The following is a 24769-nucleotide window of genomic DNA, read 5'->3' on the forward strand; positions in this document are numbered from 1 at the left end:
TTGGATCCTTTTCTGGCGCTGGACGCCAGATTTGGGCAGAAGGCTGGCGTTGAACGCCAGTTTACGTCGTCAATTATTGGCCAAAGTATGGACTATTATATATTGCTGGAAAGCCCTGGATGTCTACTTTCCAACGCAATTGGAAGCGCGCCATTTCGAGTTATGTAGCTCCAGAAAATCCACTTTGAGTGTAGGGAGGTCAGAATCCAACAGCATCAGCAGTCCTTTTTCAACCTCTGAATCTGATTTCTGCTCAAGTCCCTCAATTTCAGCCAGAAAATACCTGAAATCACAGAAAAACACACAAACTCATAGTAAAGTCCAGAAATGTGAATTTAACATAAAAACTAATGAAAACATCCCTAAAAGTGACTAGATCCTACTAAAAACATACTAAAAACAATGCCAAAAAGCGTATAAATTATCCGCTCATCACAACACCAAACTTAAATTGTTGCTTGTCCCCAAGAAACTGAAAATCAAATAGGATAAAAAGAAGAGAATATACTATAAATTCCAAACTATCAATGAAACATAGCTCCAATCATATGAGCGGGACTTATAGCTTTTTGCCTCTTGAATAGTTTTGGCATCTCACTTTATCCATTGAGGTTCAGAATGATTGACATCTATAGGAACTTCAGATTTCGAATAGTGTTATTGACTCTCCTAGTTCAGTATGATGATTCTTGAACACAGCTTCTTTATGAGTCTTGGCCGTGGCCCTAAGCACTTTGTCTTCCAGTATTACCACCGGATACATAAATGCCACAGACACATAATTGGGTGAACCTTTTCAGATTGTGACTCAGCTTTGCTAAAGTCCCCAATTAGAGGTGTCCAGGGTTCTTAAGCACACTCTTTTTTTTTTTGCTTTGGACCTTGACTTTAACCGCTCAGTCTCAAGTTTTCACTTAACACCTACACGTCACAAGCACATGGTTAGGGACAACTTGGTTTAGCCGCTTAGACCAGGATTTTATTCCTTTAGGTCCTCCTATCCACTGATGCTCAAAGCCTTGGGATCCTTTTTATTTGCCCTTGCCTTTTGGTTTTAAGGGTTATTGGCTTTTTCTGCTTGCTTTTTCTTTTTCTTTTTCTTTTTTTTTTCTATATTTTTTTTTCGCCTACTTTTTTTTTCTTTTTTTTTTCTGCAAGCTTTGTTCTTTGCTGCTTTTTCTTGCTTCAAGAATCATTTTTATGATTTTTCAGATTATCAAATAACATGTCTCCTAGTCATCATTCTTTCAAGAGCCAACATATTTAACATTCTTAAACAACAACTTCAAAAGATATATGCACTGTTCAAGCATACATTCAGAAAACAAGAAGCATTGTCACCACATCAATATAATTAAACTAAGTTCAAGGATAAATTCGAAACTCATGTACTTCTTGTTCTTTTGAATTAAAACATTTTTCATTTAAGAGAGGTGATGGATTCATAGGACATTCATATCTTTAAGACAAAGTTACTAACTACTAATGATCATGTAATGAAGGCACAAACATAGATAAGCACATAACATAGAAAACGAAAAACAGAAGAAAGAAGAACAAGGAATGAATCCACCTTAGTGATGGTGGAGTTTTCTTCTTGAGGAACCAATGATGTCCTTGAGCTCTTCTATGTCTCTTCCTTGTCTTTGTTGCTCCTCCCTCATTGCTTTCTGATCTTCTCTTATTTCATGGAGCATGATGGAGTGCTCTTGATGTTCCACCCTTAGTTGTCCCATATTGGAACTCAATTCTCCTAGGGAGGTGTTGATTTGCTCCCAATAGTTATGTGGAGGAAAGTGCATTTGAGGCATCTCAGGGATCTCATGGAAATGAGCTTCTTCCGCCTCTTGAGCTCCATGACTGGGCTCTCTTGCTTGCTCCATCTTTTTCTTAGTGATGGGCTTTTCCTCTTTAATGAGGATATCTCCCTCTATGTCAATCCCAGCTGAATTGCATAGGTGGCAAATGAGGTGAGGAAAGGCTAACCTTGCCATGGTGGAGGACTTGTCAGCCACCTTGTAGAGTTCTTGAGGTATAATCTCATGAACTTCCACCTCTTCTCCAATCATGATGCTATAGATCATGATGGCCTGGTCTATAGTAACTTCAGACCGGTTGCTAGTGGGAATGATTGAGCATTGAATAAACTCCAACCATCCTCTAGTTATAGGCTTGAGATCCAATTTTCTTAGTTGAACCGGCTTGCCTTTGGAGTCAACCTTCCATTGAGCTCCTTCTACACATATTTCCATAAGGACTTGGTCCAACCTTTGATCAAAGTTGACTCTCCTTGTGTAGGGGCGTGCGTTCTCTTCCATGTATGGCAAGTTGAACGCCAACCTCACATTTTCCGGACTAAAATCTAAGTATTTCCCCCGAACCATTGTAACATAGTTCTTTGGATCCGGGTTCTTACTTTGATCATGGTTCTTGGTGATCCATGCATTGGCATAGAACTCTTGAACCATTAGGATGCCGACTTGTTGGATGGGATTTGTTAGAACTTCCCAACCTCTTCTTTGAATTTCATGTCGGATCTCCGGATACTCATTTCTTTTGAGTTTAAAAGGGACCTCAGGGATCACCTTCTTCTTGGCCACAACATCATAGAAGTGGTTTTGATGGGCTTTAGAGATGAATCTTTCCATCTCCCATGACTCGGATGTGGAAGCTTTTGTCTTCCCTTTCCCTCTTCTAGAGGATTCTCCGGTCTTGGGTGCCATCAATGGTAATGGAAAAACAAAAAAGCAATGCTTTTACCACACCAAACTTAGAATATTGCTCGCCCTCGAGCAATAAACGAAAGAATAGAAGAAGAAGAAGAAGAAATATGGAGAGGGAGAGGGAGATGTGGTTTCGGCCAAGGAGAGTGTAGAGGGGTGTGTTGTGTGAATTTGATGAGGAATGGAGGTCTTTATATAGGGAATGGAGGGGGGTTAAGGTTCGGCCATATGGGTGGGTTTGGGTGGGAAATTGGTTTTGAATTTTGAAGGTAGGTGGAGTTTATGAGGTAGGTTTATGGGGAAGAGGAGATGGATGTGAGTGGTGAAGGTTTAGTGGGAAAGAGAGATTGAGGTGATTGGTGAGGGATTTTTGGGTAAGAGTGTTTATGGGGTTGTGTGAAAGAGAGTGGTGAGAAGAAGTGAGTGGAGGTAGGTGGAGATCCTGTGGGGTTCACAGATCCTGAGTGGATCCTGTGGGGTCCACAGATCCTGAGTGGATCCTGTGGGGTCCACAGATCCTGAGTGGATCCTGTGGGGTCCACAGATCCTGAGGTGTTCAAGGATTTACATCCCTGCACCCATTAGGCATGTAAAAATGCCTTTGTATCCAACTCTGGGCGTTCAGCGCCAGGTTGGTGGCCATTTTGGGCGTTCAACGCCCATCTGTGTGCCATTTCTGGCGTTGAACGCCAGAACCATGCCTGTTCTGGCGTTCAGCGCCCAGAAGCTGCCCATTTCGGGCGTTCAGCGCCAGAACCATGCTCTGTTCTGGCGCTGAACGCCAGACAGATGCTCCTCCAGGGTGTGATTTTTCTTCTGCTGTTTTTGATTCCGTTTTCAATTTTTATATTTATTTTGTGACTCCACATGATCATGAACCTAAGAAAACATGAAAAATAATAAAAATAAGAATTAGATAAACATTGGGTTGCCTCCCAACAAGCGCTTCTTTAATGTCAATAGCTTGACAGTGGGCTCTCATGGAGCCTCACAGATGTGCAGAGCTTTGTTGAGACTCTCCAACACCAAACTTAGAGTTTGGATATGGGAGTTCAACACCAAACTTAGAGTTTGGTTGTGGCTTCCCAACACCAAACTTAGAGTTTGACTGTGGGGGCTCTGGTTGACTCTGCTTTGAGAGAAGCTTTTCAAGCTTCCTCTCCATGGTTGCAGAGGGAGATCCTTGAGTTTTGAATACAAGGGAGTTCTCATTCTATTGAAGGACTATTTCACCTCTGTCAACATCAATCACAGCTCTTGCTGTGGCCAGGAAAGGTCTTCCTAGGATGATGGATTCATCCTCTTCCTTTCCAGTATCCAGGACTATGAAATCAGTAGGTATGTAAAGGCCCTCAACCTTTACTAATACATCTTCTACTTGTCCATAAGCCTGTCTTCTTGAGCTGTCTGTCATCTCTAGTGAGATTTTAGCAGCTTGCACCCCAAAGATTCCCAGTTTCTCTATTACAGAGAGGGGCATGAGGTTTATTCCTGAACCAAGGTCACACAGAGCCTTAAAGATCATGGTGCCTATGGTACAGGGTATTATGAACTTTCCAGGATCCTGTCTCTTCTGAGGCAATGTCAGTTGATCCAGATCACTTAGTTCATTGATGAACAAGGGAGGTTCAACTTCCCAAGCATCAATGCCAAACAATTTGGCATTCAGCTTCATGATTGCACCAAGAAACTTGGCAGTTTGCTCTTCAGTGACATCCTCATTCTCTTCAGAAGAGGAATACTCATCAGAGCTCATGAAGGGCATAAGGAGGTTCAATGGAATCTCTATGGTCTCTAGATGAGCCTCAGAGTCCTTTGGTTCCTCAGAGGGAAGCTCCTTATTGGTCACTGGACGTCCCAAGAGGTCCTCCTCCTTGGGATTCACGTCCTCTCCTCTCCTCAGAGGTTCGGCCATGGCGCTTATGTCAATGGCCTTGCACTCTCCTTTTGGGTTCTCTTCTGTATTGCTTGGGAGAGTACTAGGAGGGATTTCAGTGATCCTTTTACTCAGCTGGCCCACTTGTGCTTCCAGATTTCTAATGGAAGACCTTGTTTCATTCATGAAACTTACAGTGGCCTTAGATAGATCAGAGACTAGATTTGCTAAATTAGAAGCATTTTGTTCAGAGTTCTCTGTCTGTTGCTGAGTTGATGATGGAAAAGGCTTGCTATTGCTAAACCTGTTTCTTCCACCATTATTAAAGCCTTGTTGGGGCTTTTGATCCTTCCATGAGAAATTTGGATGATTTCTCCATGTTGAGTTATAGGTGTTTCCATAAGGTTCACCTAAGTAATTTACCTCTGCTATTGCAGGGTGCTCAGGATCATAATCTTCTTCTTCAGGAGAAGCCTCTTGAGTACTGTTGGATGCAGCTTGCATTCCATGCAGACTCTGAGAGATCATATTGTCTTGCTGAGTCAATATTTTATTCTGAGCCAATATGGCATTCAGAGTATCAACTTCAAGAACTCCCTTCTTCATAGGCGTCCCATTACTCACAGGATTCCTTTCAGAAGTGTACATGAACTGGTTATTAGCAACCATGTCAATGAGTTCTTGAGCTTCTGCAGGCGTTTTCTTTAGGTGAATGGATCCACCTGCAGAGGTATCCAATGACATCTTTGATAGCTCAGATAAACCATCATAGAATATATCCAGGATGGTCCATTCTGAAAGCATGTCAGAAGGACACTTTTTGGTCAACTGTTTGTATCTTTCCCAAGCTTTATAGAGGGATTCACCTTCTTTCTGTCTGAAGGTTTGAACATCAGCAATAAAGTTGCTCAGCTTTTGAGGAGGAAAGTACTTGGCTAAGAAAGCCGTGACCAGCTTATCCCAAGAGTTCAAGCTGTCTTTGGGTTGAGAATCCAACCATAATCTAGCTCTGTCTCTTACAGCAAAAGGGAAAAGCATGAGCCTGTAGACTTCAGGATCTACTCCATTAGTCTTAACAGTATCACATATCTGCAAGAATTCAGTTAAGAACTGAAAAGGATCTTCAGATGGAAGTCCATGAAACTTGCAGTTCTGCTGCATCAGAGAAACTAATTGAGGTTTCAGCTCAAAGTTGTTTGCTCCAATGGCAGGAATGGAGATGCTTCTTCCATGTAGATTGGAATTAGGTGCAGTAAAGTCACCAAGCATCTTCCTTACATTATTATTATTTTCGGCTGCCATCTTCTCTTCCTGTTCGAAAATTTCTGAAAGGTTATCTCTGGATTGTTGTATTTTAGCTTCTCTTAATTTTCTCTTCAGAGTCCTTTCAGGTTCTGGATCTGCTTCCACAAGAATGTTCTTATCCTTGCTCCTGCTCATATGACAAAGAAGAAGGCACAGAAAAATAATAATAATAATAGAGATCCTTTATACCACAGTACAGGGATCCCTTTGTGAGTGGAAGAAAAGAGGGGGAGACAAAGAATGTGATGTAAAGGAAGAAGCACAACTGTACGGATGGAAGAGATGTGAGATGAGATGTTAGGATATGAATGAATAAATAGAATAGGATGGGGGAGGTATAATTTTCGAAAATTATTTTGAAAAAGAGTTAGTGATTTTTGAAAAATGGTTTTTGAAAAATGTTAGAAATTTTCGAAAAATTTTTAAAATTTAAAAATAAAAATAATTAGTTAATAAAAAAGAAATTTTTGAAAAAGAGGGGAGATATTTTCGAAAATTAGAGAGAGAGAGAGTTAGTTAGGTAGTTTTGAAAAAGTTAAGAAACAAACAAAAAGTTAGTTAGTTAGTTGAAACAATTTTTTGAAAAGATAAGAAGTTAGGAAGTTAGAAAAGATATTTTGAAAAGATATTTTTGAAAAAGATAAGATAAGAAGATATTTTTGAAAAGATATGATTGAAATTAGTTTTGAAAAAGATTTGATTTTTAAAATCACAATTAATGACTTGATTCATAAGAAATCACAAGATATGATTCTAGAACTTAAAGTTTGAATCTTTCTTAACAAGCAAGTAACAAACTTCAAATTTTTGAATCAAAACATTAATTGATTATGTTATTTTCGAAAATTATGATATAAAATAAGAAAAAGATTTTTGAAAATTATTTTTGGAATTTTCGAAAATAACCAAGAATTTTGAAAAAGATTTGATTTTTGAAAAAGATTTTGAAAAAGATAAGATTTTCAAATTGAAAATTTGATTTGACTCATAAGAAACAACTTGATTTTAAAAATTTTTGAAAAAGTCAACTCAATTTTCGAATTTGATGAGAGAAAAAGGGAAAGATATTTTTTTGATTTTTTGAATTTTTATGAAAACATGAAAATTATGCAATGCATGAAATTTTTAGATCAAAACATGAATGTATGCAAGAATGCTATGAATGTCAAGATGAACACCAAGAACACTATGAATGTCATGATGAACATCAAGAACATATTTTTGAAAAATTTTTAATGCAAAGAAAACATGCAAGACACCAAACTTAGAATTCTTTAATGCTTAGACACTAAGAATTCAAGAATGCATATGAAAAACAATAAAAGACACAAAACAAAAAATCATCAAGATCAAACAAGAAGACTTACCAAGAACAACTTGAAGATCATGAAGAACGCTATGAATGCATGATATTTTCGAAAAAATGCAAGATGCATATGCAAGTGACACCAAACTTATAATGTGACTCAAGACTCAAACAAGAAACAGAAAAATATTTTTGATTTTTATGATTTTCTAAATTTTTTTGGATTTTTTCGAAAAATTAATTAAAAAAAAGAAAAATAAGGATTCCAAAATTTTTAATATGAATTCCAGGAATCTTGCATTCTTAGTCTAAAGCTTCAGTCCAGGAATTTGACATGGCTCACTAGCCAGCCAAGCTTTCAAAGAAAGCTCCAGTCCAAAACACTAGACATGGCCAATGGCCAGCCAAGCTTCAGCATGTAACACCAGAGTATATTGCTCTTGATAATAAATTGCTGCTCATCATTTTTCAAGTATGTAACTTGCCTCTGATGGTTTGGAAGCCTCAGTCCAAAAGAATTTAGACATGGCTTTACAGCCAGCCAGGCTTCACATGCTTCATGAAACACTAGAATTCATTCTTAAAAATCTTGAATAAAATTTTTGAAAAGAAAATAAAAAGAAAATTACCTAATCTGAGCACAAGATGAACCGTCAGTTGTCCAAACTCAAACAATCCCCGGCAACGGCGCCAAAAACTTGGTGCACGAAATTGTGATGTCCAGGCTCGAACAAATCCTGGTAATGGCTCCAAAGCTTGGTGCTTTGATCTTAATTCATGATTTGTCACAACTTCGATACAACTAACCAGCAAGTGCACTGGGTCGTCCAAGTAATACCTTACGTGAGTAAGGGTCGAATCCCACGGAGATTGTTGGTATGAAGCAAGCTATGGTCACCTTGTAAATCTCAGTCAGGCAGATATAAAGTGATAATGGAGTTTTCGAATATTATATAATAAAATAGGGATAGAGATACTTATGTAAATCATTGGTAGGAATTTCAGATAAGCGAATGGAGATGCTTTTTGTTCCTCTGAACCTCTGCTTTCCTGCTATCTTCATCCAATCTGTCTTACTCCTTTCCATGGCTGGCTGTATGCAAGGGCATCACCGTTGTCAGTGGCTACATCCCCTCCTCTCAGTGAATAATATGCTCACGCACCCTGTCACGGCACGGCTATTCATCTGTCGGTTCCCGATCATGCTGGAATAGGATTCACCCTCCTTTTGCGTCTGTCACTAACGCCCAACAATCGCGAGTTTGAAGCTCGTCACAGTCATTCAATCATTGAATCCTACTCAGAATACCACAGACAAGGTTTAGACCTTCCGGATTCTCTTGAATGCCACCATCATTCTAGCTTACGCCACGAAGATTCTGGTTAGGAGATCTAAGAGATATTCATTCTAGCTTAATTCATGTAGAACAGAAGTGTTTGTCAGGCACGCGTTCATAAGGGAGAAGGATGATGAGCGTCACACATAATCATCACCTTCATCACGTTCTTGGGTGCAAATGGATATCTTAGAAGCGAAATAAGAAGAATTGAATAGAAAACAGTAGTACTTTGCATTAATCTTTGAGGAACAGCAGAGCTCCACACCTTAATCTATGGAGTGTAGAAACTCTACCGTTGAAAATACATAAGTGAAAGGTCCAGGCATGGCCGAGATGGCCAGCCCCCTAAAACGTGATCAAAGGATCATAAGGTAATCCAAAGATCCAAAGATGGTCAAAAAGACTAGTAAAGGGTCCTATTTATAATAAACTAGCTACTAGGGTTTACATGAGTAAGTAATTGATGCATAAATCCACTTCCTGGGCCCACTTGGTGTGTGTTTGGGCTGAGCTTAAGTGTAGCACGTGCAGAGGCCATTTGTGGAGTTGAACGCCAGTTTCTGTGCCAGTTTGGGCGTTCAACTCTGGTTTTGGATCCTTTTCTGGCGCTGGACGCCAGATTTGGGCAGAAGGCTGGCGTTGAACGCCAGTTTACGTCGTCAATTCTTGGCCAAAGTATGGACTATTATATATTACTGGAAATCCCTGGATGTCTACTTTTCAACGCAATTGGAAGCGCGCCATTTCGAGTTCTGTAGCTCCAGAAAATCCACTTTGAGTGCAGGGAGGTCAGAATCCAACAGCATTAGCAGTCCTTTTTCAACCTCTGAATCTGATTTCTGCTCAAGTCCCTCAATTTCAGCCAGAAAATACCTGAAATCACAGAAAAACACACAAACTCATAGTAAAATCCAGAAATGTGAATTTAACATAAAAACTAATGAAAACATCCCTAAAAGTGACTAGATCCTACTAAAAACATACTAAAAACAATGCCAAAAAGCGTATAAATTATCCGCTCATCACCTAGTTTGGGACCCCGGAGGCTGTTGCCATTCCAAACATTGGTGGAGATTTCTGGATGAATTTAAGCACAATCCACCATAACAGGAAGCTCATCAAATGTCCAACTTAAGGACTTTAACTAAAAGTGCTTGGTGGGAGACAACCCACCATGGTATGATCCTTTCTTTTTCAATTTTATTTCGTGTTGTTTGTTTTTATTTTATTTTATTTTCATTGAATCTGGAAGTATTCATAGCATCTACATTAGCACTGCATATTGCATACTGCATAATTGCATAAAAAAAATCATCACCCCACGCGAGCGCGCAGACCACGTGTGGGCGTGAGAAGGAAATCGGCGTAAAGAACCAACGCCCAGAAAGTTGGGCTGGAATCGTGCGTCTGGTGTGCGTTTAGCACAAAACGGCCCACACGTTCGCGTCTCTGACGCGAACGCATCACTTGCAAAACACTCATCCCACGCGAAAGCGTGAGCAACGCGTCCGCGTCGCGTGGATATTATGGCCCCCTAAATGGAGACAGAGAGTTGCGCTGGAGCGACTCTAGAAGTGTGCGTCTAGCACAATTTTCAGCGACGCGGTCGCGTGCCTCACACGTCCGCGTCACCCATCTTTTACCCAACCCACGCGATTGAGTCAATCACGCGACCGCGTGGATTCAAAAGTACTAACCCCCTTACCCACGCGAAACCCTACCCGTCGCGCCCCCCATACCCCTTTTCTTCTTCTCTTCTCTGCAACTCCCTCCCTCCTCTGCAACCACCACCGCACCAGCTGCCCACCACCACTGACCACCGCACCCCACTACCGAAACCCGCCCTCTCTCCTTCTCTTCTTTCTTTCCTTTATCCACCACTCTCTTCCACCCATCTCCCCACCGCCGCCCTCCTCGGCGACCACCACCACCGCAGCCACCACCCCCAACCACCCGAAACCGCCGCCAACACCCTCGCCCTCCTCCTCCGCCACTGCCCCCCCACCGCGACCAACCTCAGACCATCGTCTCCCACCACCACAGCCCTCACAACCCAAACCCAACCTCCACCCTGCCCCTGCTCCACCATCGCGCGGCCGTGCTCCCTCCCAGCGCCGCCGCGTCACCATCACCATCTCTCTGCCCTTACCTCTGTTCATACACATACCAGGTTCTGCCGAACACCGATTTCTCTATCTTCCATAGTTAGTTGCATATTTTTCAAATTCTTTTCAATTTAGGATAGTTAGAGATGCATGTTTGTAGTGGATTCTAGGTGATTAGGTAGCTAGGATGTGGTTAGTGGATTTAGGCCTGATAATTGCACCGTTCTTGCTACTTGTTGTATCTATTTTGCAATTCTGATTTTGCTGTGATGATCATATTGTTCATATATTGTTCTTCCATGTTTCTTGCTGCTGTTACACTGCTCTTTCATGTTCATGTTATTTGTGTCTATTTGCAGCTTTATTTAAATTTATATGAACTGATTTTTCCTGCTGTTTATCACCCGGGAACATCCAATTTTAGCCGGAATGCTGCCCAATTTTCTGCAAATTATTTCATTTTCATTCATATATTGGTTTTGGCAATTTTGCATTTTGCATTACTTAGCTATAAATAAACCAATTCATGAATGCACGGGCTTGTATTCTTATTCCTTTCGATTCCCTGGTTAATAACTTGCATTATTGATGATTTCATTTTAATTTTAGCTACTCCGGTATCTATATGAATTATCATCAATAACCTGATATCCTTGCTTGACTATGAGTTGATTATTCTTTAAACTTGTGAAATTTATTGTTAACTAGGAAACCATTATCATGCCCCCTACTTTAACTTCCTTTTTAACTCACTGCTTTCACTTTCTAACTTCCTTTTTACCTATTACCCACTTTAACTTTCTAACTTCTCTTTTAGCTTTTTAACTAACTACTTTAACTTTCTAACTCAAGGCATGATTATTGTTTTTCCTAATTGACCTGTATTCTACTTATAATATATTTTTGATTGTGATTTTTCATCTCAGATTTTTAACTCAAATACAGTCCATAATGCACATCTATTTAACTCATTTCATGCTTCTCTTGCTCTTTTGCCACTATGTGCTTATATTGCTATTATTCTATTTGCCTACTTGTTTTCCTGCTTTTGTTCTTCAATTATATCCTAGAATTACTACTCTTCAGGATGTCTGACCCTCAGCACAAAGGAAAGGGCAAAGCAACCACTGGCAAGAGGACAAGAGGCGAATCCTCTATGACCATCCTGGACATTTTGCATGATGACTCCTAGCGGGAAAAGCACTTTACCCCGCAGGAGAAGGCTGACCAGCTCCTCACTGCCACAGATCTAGTTAAATTTGCAAACAGATACTGTGAGCTAAAGTATCCAGTGTTTGCCACTTCCAGGAACCTGTACCTGGAAAGAACTCTAAAAATTCCAAAAGAACTACAACAGTACACCTCCGAACAGATAAAATAGAGAGGTTGGTTCTTCTTGGAAAGAAACTTGACAGAGGTCAATGCTTCCTGGGTCAGAGAGTTTTACTGCAACTATTTTAAGACTTCCCTGGATGCAGTACACCTCAGAGGAAAACAGATTTTGGTCACTGAGGAAGCTATTGAGGACATCCTCCACCTTCAGCCTAAGTCAGATCAGCCTGACGGTTACCAAAAGGTTGAAGAGGATATGAGATTTATGCGATTTGACTGGGATGCTGTCAAGCAGAGAATAGCCCTTGATCCTACTGTCCCATGGGTCATGGGAAAGAATACAACAATGCCTAAGGGAATCAAGCTGATTTACCTGAATGATGTGGCTCGGCTCTGGCACCAGATTCTGAGCAACTATGTTATGCCTGGCACTCATGAGACAGAGCTGCCCGCAGCTATGATCACCCTCATCTAGTGTGTGATGGAGGGTAAGGACCTGTATCTTCCACGTTTCATCCGGCATTACATGGCCAGGGTCCATGTCAGAGTCACCCTTCCTTTCCCTTATCTGATCACCCAGCTAGGCCGCCGTGCTGACGTGCCTTGGGAGCTGGCTGATGTGAAGCCAACTGCTACAGATTGCAAGAAGATCATCCCGCACAGCAGGAAGTTTCAGGCTTTAGGCTACAGACCGCCATTCCTCACCGCTTCTGCTGAGGCAGCCATATCTTCAGCTGCCCCATCTGCCTCCACTACTGCACCAGCCTCATCCACTGCATATCCACCTGCTCCTGAGCCCATTTATCATCTGGTGCATTGACTCTTTGCCCGCCTAGATCATATGGAGCGTCGCAACAAGCGGCGCTATGAGCACCTTAAGTTGATGATCTGATCCGGCAGCGACATCCTCTCCGAGCCTGACACCCCTTCTGATACATCTGAGGCGGAGGCGAGCGACCATGAGGCGGAGACACATGCCCAGGCTGAGCAGGCAGGACCAGAGCAGGCTGCGCCACAGCATGAGGAGCCACACCAGATCCAGGCCGCAGACCCAGGGATCCCTCTACAGTCAGCGCCTCCACTGCAGCAGACAGATCTTCCTATACTTATCCATCCTGCAGACCTTCAGACCACCACAGAGACACCAGCAGCCCATCCTTCCGGTGATGACACTTCTTCACACCCAGCTTGAGTGAGCATCGAGAACGATGCTATATTTGAAGTGTGGGGAGGTCGCCATCCCTGACGTACCACTACAGACTCTTCTATCTTATTTTGTTTATTTTTTTGTATTTTTATTTTTATTTTTATTTTTCAGTACTTGCACATTATTCTTTTGCTGTATTTTTACTTTATTTCTGCATTTTGCGCTTTAGTTTATATCTTAGACATTTAGTTTAGTTTGCAATTCTAAATTTATTAGTTATAGAATATGTGGACTAATTAGTATAGTTTACCCTTTTAGCATATAATAGTTTGCTTTAATTGAAAATAAAAAGGAGTAAACTAGAAACTTTAGTAAATTAAAACAATCCACACACCTTGTATATATAGCATTACATGTTAGTTAGTTAACAACATTTCTTCAAGGAGGAACACTAAAATTTTAAGGGCCACCCTAAGATTTACATTGAGAATAATGGGAACTCTTGATTTTTACTTGCATGACATGTATAACTGATATATGATTTTTGAGCTAGAGAACACACAACCTGTGAGTTTTGAGCTTAATTGTATGGTTACATTCAAACCATAAATTTTATTCCTGTGTGTTTTGCCTTTCTTTTTCATTCTGGTGTTCTTTACTTTATTTTAATCTATATGTCCAGTAGGGAATATAGATACATACCAAGAGATGATTGAGGCCATCATTTGAATTTTTTCTCACTTATCCCAATTTAGCCTACCTTTTACGTCACCCTTGTTAGCCCCCTTGAGCTTTTTAATCCCCTCTTGTTCTATAACCACATTACTAGCCTTAAGCAGAAAAATAAAATAAAAATCCCAAGTTGAATCCTAGGTTAGCTTAAGATAAATAGTATGTACAATTTAAGTGTGGGAAATTTTATGGGAACATGGGATGATAGAAACAAAGTAGGATTTTAAATGAATAAGTTATTTCAGAAATTTGGAAAGCATGCTCATGTGAAGTCAAAATAATTAAATTACCATGTGTAAAATAAATAAATAAATAAATAAATAAATAAATAAATAAATAAATAAATAAATAAATAAATAAATAAATAATATTTTCAGTATTTAAATAAGGGGATACAAAAATTCCCCAAATACAAAATAAAAAGAGTCAATACACAGGGTCAAAAATTTCAAAATTAAATTCAATGCATGAGCTTGTAATACAAAGTGGGAAAATTTGGGTAAATAGGAAAAGGAACTTTAAATTATATAAGGTATGTATGTTAGGTAAAATCTTAGACTAACCAAGGATTCACTTTGTTAGCTCACTTAGCCTTATACATACACCCTTACCTTTACCTTGGCCCCATTACAACCTTGAAAAAGACCTCATGATTTTTGTATGACTATATTCAATATTTGTTGATTGGTTAGATGAAGAACAAAGTTTTAGAAAGTAAGGATAGAAAAAGAATAGAGTAATTAACCCAATAAACACTGAGTGACTAGAGAGTAAACACAAAAATCCAGTGAGGGGTTCAATAGCTCATCACCATATATCTCTACTTAATTGTTAATTGTCTTGCAAGTTTGTGAATTACTTTTACCCATCTCAATTGTAAAAGTGTTTTAACATTATCTAAGGTTTGGCTATGCATATATGATTCCGTGAGGATATGAATTAATTTAACTACATGTAAGCTTTATATATAAGTGAATAATAACTAGAATTGCATGACTCGTTTAGGTAGTTTGCATTTGGATTAGAATGCATTGCATGAGATTCTACCATTCTAACTTTACCCTTTCTCTTGGATTTAGCATGAGGACATGCTATTGTTTAAGTGTGGGGATGTTGATAAACCCATATTTTATGATGTATTTTATGCTCAATTTAAGTGATTTATTCAATCCTTCACCCACTTATTCATGTAAATTGCATGGTTTTACTTTACCTTCCTTATTATATGATATATGTGAAAAAAATGTTTCCTATGCTTTAAAAATATTAATTTTAATCACCCTTTATTACCATTCGATGCCGTGATTTGTGTGTTAAGTATTCTCAGATTCCCCAAGGAAGGAATGGCTTAGAGGACAGAAAGGAAACATACAAAAGTGGAAGAAAAGCACAAAAATGGAGTTTTGAAGAAAAGGGTAGCGACGCGAACGCATGGACGACGTGGCCGCATGCCTAGTGCAAAAAGGCAGCGACGCGAACGCGTGACTAACGCGGACGCGTGCCTTGAGCAGAACGCAAATGACGCATATGCGTGACCAAAGCGAACGCGTGACAAGAAAAACTCCCAGATGACGTGATCGCGTGACAGTCGCCACATGCAGAAACTGCAGAAAATGCCCCCAGCAATTTTTGAACCCTTTTTGGCCCAGATCCAAGTCCAGAAAACACAGATTAGAGGTTATAAAGTGGGGGAATGCATCCATTCAAAAGGGAATCTTCCATTATTCACTTTTCATAATTTAGATGTAGTTTTTAGAGAGAGAGGTTCTCTCTTCTCTCTTAGGTTTTAGGATTAGGATTCCTCTTAAAGGATTTAGGATTTCAATTTCCTCTCAGGTTCAATATTCCTTTTACTTTTTATTTCTCTTCTGCTTTCAGATACTTTAATGCTTTCGTTTGTTGATTACTTATGTTGCCAAATTGGCTTATGAATCCTTCATGTTAGGATTTTCTACTTAATATAATTTGAGGTATTTCAGAATTATGATTGCTTTCCTTTATTTATATAAATAATTTAGATTTTTTCCTTTTGGCTTGGGTTGATTAATTGGTAACTCTTGAGTTAACAAACTCATCGTGATTGATAATTGTTATTTTTGCTAATTGAATTGAATTCCACTAACTCTAGTCTTTCCTTAGGAGTTGGCTAGGACTTGAGGATCTAACTAATTAGTCCACTTGACTTTCCCTTGCTTTAGTAAAGGTTAACTAAGTGGGATTAAAACTCAATTCTCATCACCATCGATAAGGATAACTAGGATAGGACTTCCAAATTTTCGTACCTTGCCAAGATTTTTATTAGTTATTAATTTATTAATTCCTGCAATTTATTTTCCTTGTTCAAACCCTTTAAAACCCAAAATTCTACCTTTTCCATAGCTAATAATAAGTTATACCTCCCTGCAATTCCTTGAGAAGATGACCCGAGATTTAAATACTCAGTTATCAATTTTATTTGGGTTTGTTACTTGTGACAACTAAAACGTTTGTAAGAAAGGAATTCTTGTCGGTCTAGAAGCTATACTTACAACGGGAATTTATTTGCGAAAATTCTAGATCGCGCGAGAGTTTCGCTCTTTCAAGTATCAATGCATATGGTTTTACATTTAATTAACACATGAGTGTGTACCCATTTCCCAAGATCTTCAATGAAAATACAAAACACACCTTTTTCTCAACCAATGTCCCAAGTTTCCCCACACTTGAATGACACACACTCACTAGCCTAAGCTAATCAAAGATCCAAATAAGGACAATTATTGTTTTTCGCTTAAAGACTTGTAATGTGCTAAAATTAAGAACAAAGGGATTAAAATAGGCTCAAAGTTGGATAACAATGGTTGATGAAAGGTAGGCCATTTAGGTACATGAGCTTAATGAAATGATGGCCTCAATCATATAAATGCATGTCTACATGGAACAATGGACATAAAGAATCGAACAAATCAAAGATCACAATCATAGAGAGTCATAGGTATTTTCTGGCTGAAATTGAGGGACTTGAGCAAAAATCAGATTCAGAGGTTGAAGAAGGACTGCTGATGCTGTTGGATTCTGACCTTCCTGCACTCAAAGTGGATTTTCTGGAGCTGCAGAACTTGAAATGGCGCGCTTCCAATTGCGTTGGAAAGTAGACATCCAGGGCTTTCCATCAATGTATAATAGTCTATACTTTGCCCAAGTTTAGACGATGCAAACTGGCGTTCAACGCCAGCTCTCTGTCCAATTCTGGCGTCCAGCGCCAGAAAAGGATCCAAAACCAGAGTTGAACGCCCAAACTGGCACAAATACTGGCGTTCAACTCCACAAATGGCCTCTGCACGTGGAAAGTTAAAGCTCAGCCCAAGCACACACCAAGTGGGTCCCGGAAGTGGATTTATGCATCAATTACTTACTTATGTAAACCCTAGTAGCTAGTCTATTATAAATAGGACCTTTTACTATTGTATTAGACATCTTTTGATCCTGGATCCTGGATTGTATTCTGATCCTGTGATCACGTTTTAGAGGGGCTGGCCATTCGGCCATGCCTGGACCTATCACTTATGTATTTTTAACGGTAGAGTTTCTACACTCCATAGATTAAGGTGTGGAGCTCTGCTGTTCCTCAAAGATTAATGCAAAGCACTACTATTTTCTATTCAATTCATCTTATTTCGCTTCTAAGATATTCATTCACACTTCAACCTAAATGTGATGAACGTGACAATCATCATCATTCCCTATGAACGCGTGCCTGATAACCACTTCCGTTCTACATTAGATTGAATGAGTATCTCTTAGATCTCTTAATCAGAATCTTCGTGGTGTAAGCTAGAATGATGGCGGCATTCAAGAGAATCCGGAAGGTCTAAACCTTGTCTGTGGTATTCCGAGTAGGATTCAATGATTGAATGACTGTGACGAGCTTCAAACTCGCGATCGTCGGGCGTAGTGACAGACGCAAAAGGATAGTAAATCCTATTCCAGCATGATCGAGAACCGAAAGATGAATAGCTGTGTCGTGACAGGGTGCGTTGACCATTTTCACTGAGAGGATAGGATGAAACCATTGACATGGGTGATGCCTCCAGACGATTAGCCGTGCCGTGACAGGGCATTTGGATCATTTTCCCGAGAGAAGACCGAAAGTAGCCATTGACAGTGGTGATGTATCACATAAAGCCAGCCATGGAAAGAAGTAAGACTGATTGGATGAAGATAGCAGGAAAGCAGAGGTTTAGAGGAACGAAAGCATCTCTATTCGCTTATCTGAAATTCTCACCAATGATTTACATAAGTATTTCTATCCTTCTTTTATTAATTAATTTCGAAAACCACATTACTATTTTATATCCGCCTGACTGAGATTTACAAGGTGACCATAGCTTGCTTCATACCAACAATCTCCGTGGGATTCGACCCTTACTCACGTAAGGTATTACTTGGACGACCCAGTGCACTTGCTGGTTAGTTGTGCGAAGTTGTGAACCATGGTATTGGCATCATGTTTTTTTGGCGCCATTACCAGGGAAAGAAAGAGCGATGAATTTTACATAATCAAAGTGTAATCACAATTTCTGCGCACCAAGTTTTTGGCGCCGTTGCCGGGGATTGTTCGAGTTTGGACAGCTGACGGTTCATCTTGTTGCTCAGATTAGGTAATTTTCTTTTTGTTTTCTTTTCAAAAATTTTTCAAAAATATTTCAAAATTTTCTCACCTGTTTTCGAAAAAAAAAAATTTTTATTCAAAATTTTTAAAGACTGAATTTTAGTGTTTTATGAAGCATGTGAAGCCTGGCTGGCTGTAAAGCCATGTCTAAATTCATTTGGACTGAGGCTTGCAATTTGTTAGCAAGAGCAAGCTAGTTGTTGCTAATCCACCTGCTGTTGTTCCTGATTTACATGCTGAAGCTTGGCTGGCCATTGGCCATGTCTAGTGTTTTGGACCGGAGCTTTCATTGAAAGCTTGGCTGGCTAGTGAGCCATGTCTAATTCCTGGACTGAAGCTTTAGACTAAGAATGCAAGATTCCTGGAATTCATATTAGAAATTTTGGAATCCTTATTTTCCTTTTTCAATTAATTTTCGAAAAATCCAAAAAAAAATATCATAAAAATCAAAAATATTTTTGTTCTTGTTTGAGTCTTGAGTCATGTTATAAGTTTGGTGTCAATTGCATGTGCATCTTGCATTTTTCGAAAATTCTCATGCATTCATAGTGTTCTTCATGATCTTCAAGTTGTTCTTGGTAAGTCTTCTTGTTTGATCTTTGTATTTGCATGTTTTGTGTCTTTTCTTGTTTTTCATATGCATTCTTGAATTCTTAGTGTCTAAGCATTAAAGAATTCTAAGTTTGGTGTCTTGCATGTTTTCTTTGCATTAAAAATTTTTCAAAAATATGTTCTTGGTGTTCATCATGATCTTCATAGTGTTCTTGGTGTTCATCTTGACATTCAAAGTGTTCTTGCATGCATTCCTTGTTTTGATTCAAAAATAAAAGAGAAAAACATGAAAATGATGTTTTTAATTTTTTTTCTCTCTCTTCATAAAAATTTCAAAAAAATCAAAATTATATCTTTCTCTTTTTCTCTCATCAAATTCAAAAATTTGGATTGACTTTTTCAAAAATTTTTAAAATCAAGTTGTTTCTTATGAGTCAAATCAAATTTTCAATTTGAAAATCTTATCTTTTTCAAAAATCAAATCTTTTTCAAATTTCTTAGTTATTTTCGAAAATTCCAAAAATATTTTTTAAAAATCTTTTTCTTATTTTTATACCAAATTTTCGAAAATAACAATAATAATTAATGTTTTGATTCAAAAATTTCAAGTTTGTTACTTGCTTGTTAAGAAAGATTCAAACTTTAAGTTCTAGAATCATATCTTGTGATTTCTTGTGAATCAAGTCATTAATTGTGATTTTAAAAATCAAATCTTTTTCAAAACTAATTCCAATCATATCTTTTCAAAAATATCTTCTTATCTTATCTTTTTCAAAAATTTAATTTCAAAAATATCTTTTCTAACTTCCTAACTTCTTATCTTTTCAAAATTTGTTTCAACTAACTAACTAACTTTTTGTTTGTTTCTTATCTTTTTCAAAACTACCTAACTAACTCTCTCTCTCTCTAATTTTCGAAAATATCTTCCCCCTTTTTCAAAAATTTCTTTTTTATTATTTTAATTTTTTATTTTTATTTTCGAAAAACCACTAACCTTTTTCAAAAACTATTTTCAAAAATCAACTAACTCTTTTTCAAAAATTATTTTCGAAATTTTCCCTCTCTCATCTTATTCTATTTATTTATTCATCTACTAACATCTCTCCCTCACCCACCAAAAATCCGAACCCTCTCTCTCTCTTTCTGAGTTCAGATTTTTCTTCTTCTTTTCTACTAACAATAAGGAACCTCTTTACTGTGACATAGAGGATTTCTCTTCTTTTCTTTTTCTCTTCTCTTTCTTATGAGCAGGGATAGAGAAAAAGGCATTCTTGTTGAAGCTGATCCAGAACCTGAAAGGACTCTAAAGAGGAAATTAAGAGAAGCTAAATTACAACAATCCAGAGACAACTTGATTGAAAATTTCGAACAAGTAAAGGAGATGGCAGCCGAACCCAACAACAATGCAAGGAGAATGCTTGGTGACTTTACTACACCTAATTCCAATTTACATGGAAGAAGCATCTCCATTCCTACCATTGGAGCAAACAACTTTGAGCTGAAACCTCAATTAGTTTCTCTGATGCAGCAGAACTGCAAGTTTCATGGACTTCCATCTGAAGATCCTTTTCAGTTCTTAACTGAATTCTTGCAGATATGTGATACTGTTAAGACTAATGGAGTAGATCCTGAAGTCTATAGGCTCATGCTTTTCCCTTTTGCTGTAAGAGACAGAGTTAGAGTATGGTTGGACTCTCAACCTAAGGATAGCCTGAACTCTTGGGATAAGCTGGTCAAGGCTTTCCTAGCCAAGTTCTTTCCTCCTCAAAAGATGAGCAAGCTTAGAGTGGATGTTCAAACCTTCAGACAGAAAGAAGGTGAATCCCTCTATGAAGCTTGGGAGAGATACAAAGGATTGACCAAAAAAGTGTCCTTCTGACATGCTTTCAGAATGGACCATCCTGGATATATTCTATGATGGTCTGTCTGAGTTATCTAAGATGTCATTGGATACTTCTGCAGGTAGATCCATTCACCTAAAGAAAACGCCTGCAGAAGCTCAAGAACTCATTGACATGGTTGCAAATAACCAGTTCATGTACACTTCTGAAAGGAATCCTGTGAATAATGGGACGCCTATGAAGAAGGGAATTCTTGAGGTTGATACTCTGAATGCCATATTGGCTCAGAATAAAATATTGACTCCGCAAGTCAATATGATTTCTCAGAGTCTGAATGGAATGCAAGCTGCATCCAACAGTACTCAAGAGGCATCTTCTGAAGAAGAAGCTTATGATCCTAAGAACCCTGCAATAGCAGAGGTGAATTACTTAGGTGAACCTTATGGAAACACCTATAACTCATCATGGAGAAATCATCCAAATTTCTCATGGAAGGATCAAAAGTCTCAACAAGGCTTTAATAATGGTGGAAGAAACAGGTTTAACAATAATAAACCTTTCCCATCATCCACTCAGCAACAGATAGAGAACTCTGAACGAAATACTTCTAATTTAGCAAACTTAGTCTCTGATCTATCTAAGGCCACTGTAAGTTTCATGAATGAAACAAGATCTTCCATTAGAAATCTGGAAGCACAAGTGGGCCAGCTGAGTAAAAGGATCACTGAAATCCCTCCTAGTACTCTCCCAAGCAATACAGAAGAGAATCTAAAAGGAGAGTGCAAGGCCATTGACATAAGCACCATGGCCGAACCTGTAAGGGAAGGAGAGGACGTGAATCCCAAGGAGGAAGACCTCCTGGGACATCCAGTGATCAATAAGGAGCTTCCCTCTGAGGAACCAAAGAACTCTGAGGCTCATCTAGAGACCATAGAGATTCCATTGAACCTCATTATGCCATTCATGAGCTCTGATGAGTATTCCTCTTCTGAAGAGAATGAGGATGTTACTGAAGAGCAAACTGCCAAGTTTCTTGGTGCAATCATGAAGCTGAATGCCAAATTATTTGGTATTGAAACTTGGAAAGATGAACCTCCCTTGTTCATCAATGAACTAAGTGATCTGGATCAACTGACATTACCTCAGAAGAGACAGGATCCTGGAAAGTTCATAATACCTTGTACCATAGGCACCATGATCTTTAAGGCTCTGTGTGACCTTGGTTCAGGAATAAACCTCATGCCCCTCTCTATAATAGAGAAACTGGGAATCTATGGGTGCAAACTGCTAAAATCTCATTAGAGATGGCAGACAATTCAAGAAAACAGGCTTATGGACAGGTAGAGGATTTGTTAGTAAAGGTTGAAGGCCTTTACATCCCTGCTGATTTCATAGTCCTGGATACTGGAAAGGAAGAGGATGAATCCATCATCCTAGGAAGACCTTTCCTAGCCACAGCAAGAGCTGTGATTGATGTGGACAGAGGAGAATTGATCCTTCAATTAAATAAGGACAACCTTGTGTTTACAACTCAAGGATCTCTCTCTGCACCCATGGAGAGGAAGTAGAAAAAGCTTCTCTCAAAGCAGAGTCAACCAAAGCCCCCACAGTCAAACTCTAAGTTTGGTGTTGGGAGGCCACAACCAAACTCTAAGTTTGGTGTTGAACTCCCATATCCAAACTCTAAGTTTGGTGTTGGAGAGCCTCAACAATGCTCTGAACATCTGTGAGGCTCCATGAGAGCCCACTGTCAAGCTATTGACATTAAAGAAGCGCTTGTTGGGAGGCAACCTAATTTTTATTTATCTAACTATATTTTTCTTAGTTATATATCTTTATAGGTTCATGATCATGTGGAGTCACAAAATAAACATAAAAATTGGAAACGGAATCAAAAACAGCAGAAGAAAAATCACACCCTGGAGGAAGCACCTGCCTGGCGTTCAACACCAGAACAGAGCATGGTTCTGGCGCTGAACACCCAAAATGGGCAGCATCCTGGCGCTGAACGCCCAGAACAAGTATGGTTCTGGCGTTCAACGCCAGAAATGGCAACAAATGGGCGTTGAACGCCCAAAATGGGCACCAACCTGGCGCTGAACGCCCAGAGTTGTGTGCAAAGGCATTTTACATGCCTAATTTGGTGCAAGGTTGTAAATCCTTGAACACCTAAGGATCTGTGGATCCCACAGAATCATCTCAGGATCTGTGGACCCCACAGGATCCCCACCTACCTCCACTCACTTCTTCTCACCCCTCTTTCACACAATCCTATAAACACTCTTTCCCAAAACTCTTCACCAATCACCTCAATCTCTCTTCCCCATCACCTCTTCTCCACTCACATCCATCCACTCTTCCCCATAAACCTACCTCATAAACCCCACCTACCTTCAAAATTCAAAACCAATTTCCCACCCAAACCCAACCAAATGGCCGAACCTTAACCCCCCTCCCTCCCCTATATATAGCCCTCCATTCTTCCTCATATTTCACACAACACAACCCTCTCCTCTCTACTTGGCCGAAACACACTTCACCCCTCTTCTCCATATTTTCTTCTTCTTCTTCCTCTATTCTTTCTTTTATTACTCGAGGGCGAGCAATATTCTAAGTTTGGTGTGGTAAAAGCATAAGCTTTTTGTTTTTCCATTACCATTGATAGCACCTAAGACCGGAGAATCCTCTAGAAAGGGGAAAGGGAAGACAAAAGCTTCCACCTCCGAGTCATGGGAGATGGAAAGGTTCATCTCCAAAGCCCATCAAGACCACGTCTATGATGTTGTGGCCAAGAAGAAGGTGATCCCTGAGGTCCCTTTCAAACTCAAAAGAAATGAGTATCCGGAGATCCGACATGAAATTCAAAGAAGAGGTTGGGAAGTTCTAACAAATCCCATCCAACAAGTCGGCATCCTAATGGTTCAAGAGTTCTATGCCAATGCATGGATCACCAAGAACCATGATCAAAGTAAGAACCCGGATCCAAAGAACTATGTTACAATGGTTCGGGGGAAATACTTAGATTTTAGTCCGGAAAGGTTGGCGTTTAACATGCCTATGATGCAAGGAGATGAACGCCCCTACACTAGAAGGGTCAACTTTAATCAAAGGTTGGACCAAGTCCTTATGGACATATGTGTGGAAGGAGCTCAATGGAAGATTGACTCCAAAGGCAAGCTGGTTCAACTAAGAAGATTGGACCTCAAGCCTGTGGCTAGAGGATGGTTGAAATTCATCCAATGCTCCATCATCTCCACTAGCAACCGATCTGAAGTTACTGTGGATCGGGCCATCATGATTCATAGCATCATGATTGGAGAGGAAATAGAAGTTCATGAAGTCATCTCTAATGAACTCTACAAAATAGCCGAAAAGTCAATCCCCCATGGCAAGGCTAGCTTTTCCTCATCTTATTTGCCATCTATGTTACTCAGCTGGAGCTTTCATAGAAGGAGACATTCCTATTAAGGAAGAGAAGCCCATCACTAAGAAAAAGATGGAGCAAGCAAGAGAGCCCATTCATGGAGCTCAAGAGGCGCAGGAAGCTCATCACCATGAGATCCCGGAGATGCCTCAAATGCATTTTCCTCCACAAAACTATTGGGAGCAAATCAACACCTCCCTAGGAGAATTAAGTGCCAACATGGGACAATTAAGGGTGGAACATCAAGAGCACTCCATCATGCTCCATGAAATAAGAGAAGATCAAAAAGCAATGAGGGAGGAGCAACAAAGACAAGGAAGAGACATAGAAGAGCTCAAGGACATCATTGGTTCCTCAAGAAGGAAACGCCACCATCACTAAGGTGGATTCATTCCTTGTTCTTATTTCTTCTGTTTTTCGTTTTCTATGTTATGT

At 39.4% G+C, this 24769-nt stretch overlaps 1 non-coding gene across 1 annotated transcript; it reads right to left on the reverse strand.

Annotated features, from left to right (window-relative positions):
- Nucleotides 1-20846: 20846 nt before the first annotated feature.
- LOC112724200 (small nucleolar RNA R71) lies at nucleotides 20847-20955 on the reverse strand. Its single transcript, XR_003163375.1, has one exon. It is a non-coding gene; the product is annotated as a small nucleolar RNA R71 (small nucleolar RNA).
- Nucleotides 20956-24769: the final 3814 nt, after the last annotated feature.

This window comes from Arachis hypogaea, chromosome 11, assembly GCF_003086295.3.
Source record: "Arachis hypogaea cultivar Tifrunner chromosome 11, arahy.Tifrunner.gnm2.J5K5, whole genome shotgun sequence".
Classification (NCBI taxonomy): domain Eukaryota; kingdom Viridiplantae; phylum Streptophyta; class Magnoliopsida; order Fabales; family Fabaceae; genus Arachis; species Arachis hypogaea.